The sequence below is a fragment of the Protopterus annectens genome, chromosome 1.part0, assembly GCF_019279795.1.
Source record: "Protopterus annectens isolate FY-2018-M chromosome 1.part0, PAN1.0, whole genome shotgun sequence".
NCBI classification, from domain to species: domain Eukaryota; kingdom Metazoa; phylum Chordata; order Ceratodontiformes; family Protopteridae; genus Protopterus; species Protopterus annectens.
The window spans coordinates 1,801,389,853-1,801,403,326 of NC_056725.1; the positions used below are offsets into that span (position 1 = coordinate 1,801,389,853).

The window sequence follows — 13,474 nt, forward strand, 5'->3', positions numbered from 1 at the left end:
TTTCTTCAGAAACTCATCACAGCAAATGTGAGCAGTGAGGCAAATCTAAGAGGCTAGAAACCAAAACAGAATCTCCTCAACAACAGTATGGATGCTCATACAGCCCCCATTTCTTCAAAATGAGATGTTAAAATTTAACAAATTATGATCCTTATAATAGGCTGCCAGACTATGACACCAAAATCCTTAAGCAGTAGCAGTCTTGCCTCACAGCAAGAGGTTCTCCCGTTCGATTCTCGGTTGGAGCGCCTTCTGTGTGGAGTCTGCATGTCCTCTCTGCGGTAGAGAGCCGTTTGAAAGACATGCGCCAATGGGCTTGCCTTCGTTGAAGGTTGGGGGTCGGGCTGGCATCTCGGCACCATAAAAATCTACTGCCAATCATTAGCAGACCGGAGTTCCGCTATGTCGACCCCTAACCAGGAAAAAGCCAAAAGAACAACCTCCTCCCTAAATTTAGCTCATTAAACACTCCAAAGATGACTTTCACCAGATATCAGGGACTAAGCAAGGACTGCATCAATTATACATTAAAGGACTAGAGGAAGACCGAGGCCCAGTAATTAATATCACAGTGAGAACAGTGCTATATTAAGCAATGAAAACAAAATAGAGGAATGCAAGCATGTATACAGAATGCAGAAAGGCTTGAATACAACTTATGTGGGTAGGGATAGGCTGTGTCCAGGGACTTATTCAAAATAAATTATGAAATGAGATGGAAAATTCTTGTAACTTCTAGTACACAAGACTGACATTCAGCTACAAGTTTCATAATACAGATTCTTTAATATTTTTCTTAATAAAGCTTCAATTATTTACTTAGTTTTGTTGACTAAGCTCATCTCACTAACCTATACCTATTTTAAGAAGAGACCTCCCTTCCTGAGGATTGCAAATTTGGCCAGGACATTGAGGAATATAAATTAATGTTAACTTGATTTGGTTCGTATGGATGTGGAGGTACTGGCAGTAAGTCTATAATAAAACATGGGATAATCGAGTTTAGGAAAGATTAAATTTTGGTTATGCAGAAATGACAAGGAGGAAGACAACTGCAAATAATGACAAACATCTAAGTGTGCATGACTTGTAAATCTGTACATTTATATGAATATGTATACATGTATATAAAAGATAGAGAGAAATCAGAAAAATATAAAAAGTGCTTATTTACATGAAGTCGTTGATAAGAAAAAAAAGTTTCCCTTCAAGACCGCCAAAAAAAATCTGAGTAAACTTTGGAGCACTTTTCTTTAGCACCTTAGAATTAAACAAATATGGTCTGACCCCATTTGAACTAATGGAGGTGCAGGAACAAAGGTTTCATGACAGATGGAATGCTGCGGCCCACCGGTGCAGTATGGAATGAGTAACCATTCTAATAGAAAGAGATAATTACAAAAGAAACAAAATTTTGGAAGAAACCAAGAAAATGTGTGAGGAAGTGGCAAAGACAACATCAGATTCGACATTGGAGACTTTTCTGATGAATATCAATGATCGCCTGGCTTCCTATGAGAAGGAATTGAAACAAAGAAAAAAGAACAAATTACAACGAGATTTGCGTGATTATGACAAGGCGGCTTTTATTTTGTCATCTAATTCCCAATCTAAGCGACGCAAAGTGAGTTTTCAAAATCAGAAAACCCAGGGTCAACAAAGTAACTACAATGCATGTTCTGCAGAAAGTGGGGCATCTTCTGTAGAAGACGACGACCATGTTGACAGAGAATATCTTCCTAAACCTAGACCTGGCGACACGGAATTTTTTCAATCTAATTTTTGTGGGCCAGGTACAGTGGAATATGGCACGAGAAAAAGAGGGTGGCAGGGACATGGTAACAATAGGGACCAGGGCCAAGGCCCATACAAGCTAAGTAGATGGACTCATTGAACAGGTATTGCATAAAGTAGTGAATTTGCGAACAGACCATGATATATTAGATTCTTATATAATTTATCTAATTATGAAATTGATAATGATGAAATTTCTGTCTTACAGAAAGGGTTAAAATTTATTCCAACTGTTTTTCCTAGAGTGCATGAAATTAAAGTGGAAATTTTTAGATTAATTCGGAAGATCCACTTGAAAGAATATTTTTATAACAGTGAATTACATTATATGAGTTTGACAGATGAAATTACTGATTCATCTAGTGACAGTGGTTTTTATTCATGTGATTCAGATATAGAGAATAATGCATATACTTTATTAGATACAAGCAAAATATCAACCAAGAGTACATTTATGCCACCGTTTAAGAACGTCAACATTTTAAAGTTTAACAATGCTATGAATTTAGTGATTGAAAAAGTTATATGAATTTAATAATATAAATAAGTGTGATAACTTAAAGAATGAATGGAACAAGCTGAATGAGCTTGGAAAAAATGATAATATAGTTTTCAAACCTTCAGATAAGGGGGGCAAATTGGTTGTAATGAATTCTGCTATGTATTATGAAATGTGCATGCAACATCTGAATAATGAAGAAGTTTATAAGAAGGTGGATATTATTGTTTTGGAACAAGCTCAAAAAGAATTTCAAGCATTAATTGACAAAGGAGTGAGGCTGCATTATTTTTTAATCTCAGAAGCAACAAAAAAATTATTAATAAGGAAAATACAGTTGCAAGATTTTTTTGTGTACCAAAAAGTCATAAGAATTTACGACATCCCCCAGGGCATCCTATAGTTTCGGCTATAGGATGTTTTACACATAATATAGGATGTCTTTTACATGAAGTGTTGCTTAAGGAAGTAATTAAACTTCCTTCATATATAAAAAGATACTTTTGACTTTTTGGACAAAATAAAAGATTTGAGATGGTTAAGAAATATGTACTTCATAGTTGTAGATGTAACCAGTCTGTATACTAATATTCAGCATAAATATGGACTGGAAGCTATACATTTTTTTTCTAGGAGATAATCCAAGAACAGAATATATTAAGGAGTTAATGCATTTTTGCTTGAATAATAATATATTTGAGTTTGATGGAAATCTTTATCAACAAAAACAGGGCACAACCATGGGGGCAGCTTTTGCCCCTACGTATGCCAATATGTTCATGGGATTTATGGAAAATACTCATATATATATATATATATATATACATATATATATAGAAGTACATTTTTTCAGAGATATGTTAAATATTATTTCAGGTTTATAGATGATCTTATTTTTATATGTTATGAAGGTAGGGAACAAGTAGCACAGTTTTTGAATTTTTTGAACAATAACAAATTTGGTATTAAATATGACCAAGCGCAAGTTGATACGAAAGTTAATTTTCTCGATGTTACAGTTGAAGGAATAAATGATGAGAGAATTAGAACTAGTATACACAGAAAATTTGATCAACAAAATTTGATGTTAGAGGCGACCAGCTGTCATTCACCATACACCTTGGCCTCTATTCTGTACAGACAATTATTAAGAATTAGGAGACTATGTAGTGATATCAATAATTCCAAAATGGAAGCAATAAAAACTATGAGAATGTTTTTAGATAGAGGGTATGATGAACAAAGTATAGTGGACAGTTATATAAAAATTTATGAAAATTGTAATATTAATAGGGCAATAAAAAATAAGGCCAGCAAAGTAAATGGTAATCAAATAATAGATAATAATATCATGTTTTTTGTTACTTAATATACAGTTTTTTCAGAAAGATTTAATAAGATATTAAAACAATATTGGAGAATAATTAAGAGACAAGTACATAGCTTGTCTGATATAGACTTGAGAATATCTTATCAAAGGGGACGCAATATACAAGATTTTATTGTACATTTCAGATATAATAGAACTACGGAATTGATAAATAATGTGAAGAGCTTGGGCACAAGTTCTTGTGGCAAGTGTTCTATCTGCCAATATTTGGTACCCACGTTTCATTATATCAATGGGAAAAAGTTTCAAACGCAGGGTTATTTTTCTTGTACAACTAAAGGTATTATATATGCAATAAAATGTTCTTGTAATTGTTTTTACATAGGTGAAAGTAAGAGAAGTTTAGGTGAAAGTATCAAAGAGCATGTCAGGGATATACAAAATAAAAAAATAATCAGCACGTTTAGGTGAAAGAATCAAAGAGCATGTCAGGGATATAAAAAATAAAAAAATAATCAGCCCTGTAGGAGAACATTTTAATTCAGTTCACAAAGGTAAATTTGACAGTTTACAAGTAACAGTATTGGAACATATTTCTGTGCATTTTTCCAATGAAGATTTACTGAAATATTTATTAAGAAAAAAGGAATCAATTTTTATAATGAAATATAATACTTTGCAGCCGATTGGGCTAAATAAAGAATGTCATTGGCAGAGTTTTATTTAATTTTTGTTATAATAGCTTTAAAATGATGCTGATTCTGCTTTAAAAATGTTTCAAACAGTTAATTGATTAATTAGTTTTAAATTGGATATAAATTACTATGCTTAGAGCGAGCATTTTACTCTGTAAAGGCTAGTGTGGCTGAAGCACTAGGAGTTTTACTTGTGAAGTTTATATTGTGCTGTGTTTTTTTATTGTTCAAACGCTGTGGAATTAAACAGATTTTTTATCTGTGTACCAGAAGTTTTTATTGGCGAAACTTTCATTGTGCTTTACATCATCGTATTGTAGTGGAATTTACAGACTTTTACACAGAATGAGTGTCGCTGGCTCTTTGGCTGTGGTATTACAATTATTTATTTTTTTTCCATTAAGTGGTTTTAAAAAAAAATGTGGTCTGAAGTTCACAGAGTACTGGATCTGAACTATGCATAAATAAAATCTAAATATGACTTTCTGTGGGTGGTGAGATTGTCTTACAGAACAGTTAGACAACATCTGACCGCTATCTGGAGATATACTGAATATTATGCAACAATTTAGAATAAAAAAAATAGCATTATAGATTTAAAAATGTATTTGACTGAGAATGTACATATAGTTTTAAAGCTTATGAAACTTATTACAACTCCTGCCCAGATAGTTAACAATATTTAATACTGAACTACATAGTAACTTGAATTTTGAAATTATACAATACTGATACAACAGACAGATAAGCCAGAGTGAAAATTACCTGGCTATGATTTTAGTAACTCGTTTACTGGAGATCAGATAGGAATGTGCTCAGATGTTTTGGATAATAAAATATGGAAAATGGACAAACCTTTACAAAGAAATACATTTAGGTTATGGAAAAAGGGTAGAATGGGTGACTTACTTTGTTACTTAAAATGTTAAAATAACATGAATGCAAGTGTTAAGAACTTGGAGAGCTACTCATGACTGCAATAAAGGGCTTTCTTATTAACTTATTGTTGACTTTTATTATTTATCTGGTAATTTTTAACCATATTGACTGCAAAAGTATGCTTTTATTGTGGAATTTAATTCTTTTTTTTGGGGGGGGGGTTGCCCCTGCTGTCTGCCAGCCATCAGACCATCCGTCAGCTAAATCAGCCCATTTGCTCTCTTACTAGATGACAGTCATTTGAAAGGAGTCATCATCCAGATAGCAAATTGGGGGTGGTTTGTGTTTTTTCCTTTTTTTTTTTCCTTCCTGGCCCTACCCGAGTGTGGAGAGAGATGTGCAAAGGGCTGTCCACAAAGGATGCCCCTCACTTCTGCAGAGGGAGAGGTCTCCAAGCAAACCTGCCCTCTACAACAGAAGCACTGGTCTTTCTAGTCTCCACCATGGAGATCTCACCATCATGTGCGTCTCCAAGTAGAATCAACCCACCCTCTCCAGAGAGGTGAGTAAGCCCACAACTCCTCATCCCCCCTCCCAGCTTCTGCAGTGCCAGAGCCAATAATCAAAACCCTGGCTGTCTGGGACTTCATCCCTCTACACTGTGGAGTCTGGAATAGTGTATTTTTTTTTTTTTTTACATAAAGTGCTCTTACTCTGAACAATAAGTGTCAATGGATCATAGGAGGTCACTAGGCTATCAACCCAGAGGTCATCTCATGCCAGCCTTTTCATCCCAATGAAATACCATAGATACTCTAGTCAATACGCAGGACTGCATTTAGTAATGACTGCCCATGTCCAAGAGGGTTGTGGGTGCTATCCCTGGTAAAGGGATCTTTTACATCCACCTAAGCTAGTACCAACACTAGGAGAAGGGACCCCGGTTTAACATCTCACTCAGAGGGCAATGCCTCAGCAGTGCAAAACCCCTCTTATGCTGCACTACAGTACCAGTACTGAAAAAAAACTGATGCACATGGTGTAGGAACAGAACCCCAGCCTTCTGATTTTTACAGAGGTGGATATGCTACTTAAGAGTCACTGTTAATGATACCAAAGCACAATATGCACCATTTACCTACTACTTTTGCCTTACCAAGCCACTGCCTGTGGAAATATGCAAAGTAAATTATATGGGATGTTGAACTATATATGCATCAACAATATTTTCCTAGCATGCATTCCACTAGTCTCTCAGCCATCTGTCATGTCAGAATACTTAAATAACAAAGAAACAGCAGATGTGTTCTACCTTCGATAAGATCTATATTTCAAATGATTTCTCTCAAAGAAATGTGTATCCCATGCTATGGAAATCTCCCTAGCTAGCACTTTAAGTTATATATCCATACACAACATATTTTTCCTAAAGCTACACACACACACACATTTATATATACATAAATACACACACATGGTTATTACTCTACACTTTATCAAATGCACATGCTTCTGACAGATATTTTGGTGTAGAAATCACCTGTCTAGTGCAGGACTAAACGAAACACAACACTGAATGTGGAATTCACTTAGCAGACGTGCAACTGAAAGTGGCAGGAAATGGTAATGCTGAAACTCTCACATATACTAAAACTTTCAGCACTGGAGTGAAGGCATGTGTGTGCATATGCTAAGGTTAGAGTTACAGTAAGTGGGGAAGGGGACTGACTGAGGTGTGTTGTGTGAAGTGCGTGTCTCGTTTAGTGGTATAGTTATGTAAAGGGCATTTAGTAACATGACACAGGACTGGGGTTAGGGTCACAAACAGGTTTAGGGCTAGGATATCATACATGCTGCTCTCACCTTTCTAATAGCATTTGCTGTTTACAATGTACTCATATTTATTTGGTATACACTTAACATGACTTTTGGAAAAATGCTCAGGAGTTTAAGGATGTATTACATAATTAAATACTAGGCTATTAGTTTACAAACTATTACAAGCATATAGTCTATAACCACAGGTCAGAGTCAAACCCTTCATCTTATTCCTGTAAGGCAACATCTTTACCTATTATGTCAACCCCTCATCCTATAAAGAAAGCAGACAGTTGAGATATGCATGTTCACAGGCAAGTACTAGGTTAGCTGTCCTCACAAGCCTAATCAATTTCTCTTCAAAGGTGAGAATCAAATCCTGCACCTTGCATCGGTGAGGTAAACACCTTAACCATTATGTGAACCCCAACTCTTGCCAAACACCGACTCTGTTAGAGGTGTGATATTCCACAGCTACTAGGTGTGGATACACTAAAACAGATCAGTGCTGATTTTTTTTTTGGTATGGTACTATTTTTACTATCTTTCCTTGCCTCTTCTTCATTATGGGGAGTTTATTAGGGTCAGAAGTGCATGCAGCATTTGGTCTGATTTCTTGGAAAACTGCTTTTGACAATGCTAATGTTTAAAAAGAGAGGTTATAAGATAGAAGACAGAGACTATTGTTCGGCCTGTCTTAAAGACAAATCGAGTCTGTTACAGTCTAAAGACAACACATTCAGTAAGGGTAACAAAGAATTACAATAATATTGATGATATGTACAGGGCTGGATCCAGCACAAAGTGACCGAGGAACTGCCTAGGGCCTAGTGCTGGGTGGGGGGGTTCGGCTTGGCAACAAATTATTTAAAAAAATAAATTAACTACTGTGCTCCTCGCTCTAAAACATGACATTTTTGTTGCTTAAAAATATGCGCTCTCCTCACTAAAACTATCGAGACAGAGAGAGAGAGAGAGAGAACACTACTCTGCTTATAAAACATGAATCCTTACTGCACTGACCTACTGCTCAGTGACATCATCTCACTTATTGCTCATATTTTGAGCCAATGATCAAGACTTCCTGGAGCACAAATCATAAATGTCTCTTTTTGCAGTAGATGTCTTCTCTACTGCAGCAACCTTTTTCACTAAACACTGTCTTGGTCTTTTTGTTTTCTTTTGTCTAAATGCAGCCACCTTTGGCAGAACAGAATGCAGTGGGGTAATGTTTCTTTCACCAATATCTTTGAAACTGTGGCAGTGACTGGCCAGCCAGCAGTACACAGGTAGAGAGAGGAGACTAGCAGTGTGTGTTTTGTGTGCAACTGTAAAAGGTCCATGTCTGATCAAGTAACCTAAGGACTCGTAGCAACAGAATCTACCACACCAACTGCCAGTCTGCTTCTCTCCAATTTTCAGAAAATTTTGTTTTTTTACCTCAGATTTATGCTACATCTGTCAAGTCCTTTACCCAGACAGTGCTTTGAGACAACTGGAAATTTGAGTTAAGCTCCTCAATGGTCCCCTGGACAGTCAGACAGTTATGGTTGCACAGAAAGGAAACTGACTGTAGTAAACAGGATCATCATCACGAGCCATGCTCCTAGATGTGATAATTTGTTTTGTTGAATGTTGACAGTGTTTATTATTTAGCTGTAAGTTGCATACAATAAAGTCTTTTTTTTTTTAAATTATGAATATATATATTTTTAATTTAGCCTTCTTTGTAGGTACACAGATGTGAAATGCACTGTGTTTGGAATACAACATGCTGCCTAGAACTTCTTGCAGATGAGTAAGGCTATGAGTATTGAAACAGCTGCTTTCTGTGTTATAGGGATCAAGTACCTCACCTTTCATTTGTCTTTTGTGATTCTGACCACATTACTTCACCAGACAATACTTCTGGGCTGTTCCTGCAAAGGAATACTTGTGTTCAGTGGACTGTTAAGACTGTTAGCAAATGCATTACACATTTGCCTTTTGAATTCCTGCATCCTTAACAGAGATACTAACTAGTACTTCACTATATGCTATTTGAGTACGAATCCCAACATATCTCTTTTAGTTGACTGGGGATGCCAGATGCATTTTCACTAAACATAAGTTTTATGGGAGAGACATTTACTGTTTCTCATGTTAAATCTGTTTACTATGCGAGTGTTTTGCTTAGAAAAATCACTTTTAATGTTTTTTCTGTAAAATTTGGGAAAAACGTTTTAAATGAATTACAGCTATCACAAAGATAGGAAGAAGAAAAGAAAAATATGTACATGGACAGGTTTGAAAGTACAGTTGCATAAAATCTTACCATATCAGTAAATGTCCTTTGCTTCTCTGTTGCAGTACTCTTTACTAAAGGGATGCTCTGCCTAGTGTATCCCATCGTCTAGCCTGTATACCAAAGTCTTTGGATTTTAAGGATGTTGTACGTCACATGTATGCTCCCCGCTTATGGTGTAGGACATAAAGGTCATGTACATACCTCAGAACTGAATAACCACAGGAAGAACAGGCCAAGGAGAGGAGGAGGAGGAGGAACATGTGCATCCAGAAGGAAAAAATGAAAGGGAAGAGAAAAAGGGGGAGGAAGGAGGACATGAATATTGCAACAGTGAAGAGATCATCATATACTGTTATGGAAAGATTTTACACAACTGTACTATGGCCTTCAGTATCACTGTTGTAGTATTCGTTACTAAAGGGAGAGTACAAAAGTTCAACAGAAAACTTGGGAGGAGGAAATCCCAGCACAGCCCTCTAGAAGTCAGCTATTGCTCTGGAAACAACATCCAATTTCTAATGCTTAGTAAAGGTATGGACAGAAGACCCAATAGCAGGTTCAAGGATGGAATGCATATCCAATCCTTCGAAAAAAGTACCAGAGGAAGCCACAGCCCCAGCAGAATGATCCTTTGCATAGATAGAAAGACATTACCCATGAAAGGAATAACAAAAAGAAATGGCCTTAGAGATCCATGAAGAGATGGTTTGCTTAGAAACAGCCAAACCTAGAAATCTAGGATGAAAAGAAACAAAGTTGCACAGACCTGCAAATGCCATTAGTCTCATCCAAATATCTGAGCTGTCTATGCAAATCCAAGATATGAAGAACCTTCTCACTGAAGGTCTGTGGAGAAGGGAAAAAAGTGGGCAAATTAGTAGACTGATTAAGAGACGATTCATTAAGCACTTTGGGCTTAAATGGAGGATTAGCACGAAGCGACACCCTGTCCCTATGAAAAACTAATAAATGAGGAACAGCCATAATGGCCTGAAGCTTAGACACCCTCCTAGCTGAAGTAAGGGCCAAAAGAACAGTCCTCCATGTACAAAGCTGCAGGCTCAAAGGGAGCCTGAGTCAAATTTTCAAGAATAAAATTAAGATTCCCAAGAAGGAGGAATAGTCTTCCTAGCAGGTCTAACAAGGAGGATGCCTTTAAGAAACGGTTTGATTTCAAACCTAGAGGCCAGAGAAGGGGTCAAAGGCAGAGAAGCAGAAACAGCTGAAAGATGAGCTTTAACTGGAGACCAATCCAACCCAAAATGGAAAAAAAACACATATAAGAGAGGATCAGAGGAACCCCCATAGAAAATGAATCTTGGTTACAAGCAAGGTACCAGACTGAAAATCTCTTCCATTTGGACACACAAGATATTCTCATAGTGGGTTTCCTGATCTCCTGCATGTCCTCAGAAAACAGATGCCTAAACAGGATCAAAACCCTATCACCCACAATGTCAGCTGAAGAGTGGACAAGCGAGGAAGGATGAAAGACCCCTTTTCTTGTGCGAGTAGGTCCGCCCTGTGAGATAACTTGTAGTTATTGCTCTTGGGTAGACGCAGAAGAAGGGGGAACCAATGTTGTCTGGGCCAAAAAGGGAGTCATAAGCAAGATTTTAGGAGAGTCCTGTACTACCTTGAGCAGGACCCTCAGTATGAGAGAAAGGGGAGGGAAGGCATACAGAAACAACCTCTTCCAAGGAAATGACAGGCTGTCCACTTTCAGTGTCAGAGGACTTGGAACTCTGATGCAAAAGAGACGAAAGTTGTTTATTAAAAGGGGAGGCAATCACAGCCAGAGCCTTGGGTGGTGGCAGGGAAGCCAGCATAGGAATGCTATGGAGTCTGTACCAGAGAAAAACATGATCCTGAGAAGGGGTCAGAAAGGATTTCTGGAAATTTATCATAAACCCCAGGTTTTGCAAAAGGCAAATAGCACAGTAGAGGTGCTGAATCAAGGTCTCTGCGGAGGAAGCCTGAATGAGCACATCATCCAGGTAAGGAAATATTTGTATTCCCCTCATCCTGCAAAAGGCAATCACAGGAGCGAGGCATTTGATGAAGACCCTTAAGGCAATAAAAAAGCCAAAGGGCAAAACAGAGAACTGAAAATACAAGGAAGAGACAGAGAAATGCAAATATTTCCTTTAAAGGGAATGAATAAGAATGTGAAGATAGGCATCTTTGAGACTGAGAGAGACCAGGAAAGTCTGAGGAAGAAAAGGAGAAAATAAGGGTCTGAAGGGACAGCATTCCAAAACAAGGAATATTCACAAAGATGTTGAGCTGAGAAAGGTCCAGAATGGCCCTCCGGGTGCCTTCTTTTCTGGGAAGCAAAAGCATTCCGAAATAAAACCCCTTCCCTTCCCCCTTTGAAGAACAGAAACTGCTTGGATGGTGCCATGAGACAAAAGACCCTGAAGTACATCCAGAAAAAAAGTGCAGCTGTTCTACAGGAGATTAAGGAATACCTAAGAAAGGGAGGAAAGGATTTTCACACCATGAAGTATCCTTGACAAATGATGGGCAAAATCCAAGAGTCCTGAGTGATCCTTAACCAATAGCGAAGGGAATGGGAAAGACGAAGAGACAAAGGAACCTAAACTAGGATGGAGGGAAGAAAATAGACAGAACCTGGCTTGTCTGGAAAAGGAGGCATCTGAGTAGTGGGAGTCTAAGTAGACTTAGCAGGAGGGGCCCATCTAGAACCCTTTTTACCCTTGGGTGGAGGGCGAGACTTTCTATTAACAAAGGCAAGTTTAGAAGGATAATTCCACTGAAATCTAGAAACACGGAGAAACAAAAATATGTTTCAATTCCGGCAAAGCCTTGCCCTTTTCCTGAAGGGACAAAATTCAGCAGCTGCAGAACCAAAGAGATTATTATCAAGGGGAGCATCCATCAATTTGCCTTTAATATCATCAGGAAAAGGTTGAAACAAGCAAACAGTACACCAATCAGCAAAACCTACTGCGGAGACCAATAGATAAAATGTAACAAACGTAACCACCAATCCGCAGTAGTTATCCACGGCGCCAAATTTCTTTCTTTTAAAACTGGTATTCAAAACGCTCAAACAGACTAGTGTTAGAACAGTCAATAAAATTATTTAAAATATATCACAGGCGTGGACTTCAGTATACAATCCAAGTTTATTAGCCATGAATAAAAGAAAGAAATTTGGTGCCGTGGATAACTACTATGGATTGGTGGTTACGTTTGTTACATGAAAAGGTTGAAGGTGAAGCCAAGAATAATGCCTCGACAGAACCAAAGGCAGCAGCTCTAGAAGCATCAGCTGCATCATAACTACATTTAACAGAATGGCAAATCACTTGAGAAGAAGAGCCCATCAAGGAGAGGGCTGAAACCTTCCTCTCAGAAACAGAAATGTCAGAAATAACTGGATAGGCCTGAGAAAGAATAGCCACGACATAACTGGTCACATGGGTCTGGTAATTAACAGCCCGAAAGCCCAGGGTAGCAGCAGTATACATCTTTTTTCCCAGCTGTTCCATGGTCCTACTGTCCTTGTCAGTAGGAAGCAATTTAGTATAAGGTAATAGTTTTGAAGGACTGTCAGACAGACAACAGAGGGATCAGCAGAAGGACATCTGTAGAGAAATTAAATATCAAAAGGCATCTTAAAAAAAAACTGTCAGTTTTTTTAGAGGCTGGGAATCAGGAGCCTGATAAGTTGATGAAAATGTGTCTAACAAGGCAGCTAAGACCGTAGGGGCAGCACAGGCCTTAGGGGACTCCATCTGGAGGTGTTCATAACTTTTCTGGATGTCAGAAACCTGGGTACAGTCCCATTTAAAAATAAAATCCATCATACAAGATATAGCAACTCCAAAGGAAAGTTCCTCAAAGGGAGAATCTGGACTAAGAGTCCTCATCCTCAGAACCGTAGTCCAAAGGAGAAGGAATCTGAGAGGAGTAAGCCAATGACTCTCCTCTAGAGTCCAATTCCTCATTAGATGAGTCCAGCTCCCTAGGCCTCTTAAGAGGAGTAGATGACCAAGGGGGGAACAAACTCACTGGGTGAGCTTCAAGGCCATTTGTGCATTAAACAACTCCTGTGTGGGGATCCTTAGGAGCAGGGGAAATGTGTTTTTGTTTTCTGCTTAGTTTTCAAAGGGACATCAGCCCTAAAGATCTTAGGTTTGGAC

The 13,474-nt window shown here is 37.8% G+C and overlaps 1 protein-coding gene across 3 annotated transcripts in view; it reads right to left on the reverse strand.

The window, feature by feature from the left end:
* Positions 1–13,474, reverse strand: part of UTRN (utrophin) — a 4,744,936-nt gene that overhangs the window by 2,650,127 nt on the left and 2,081,335 nt on the right. The gene's annotated exons all lie outside the window — the stretch shown is intronic.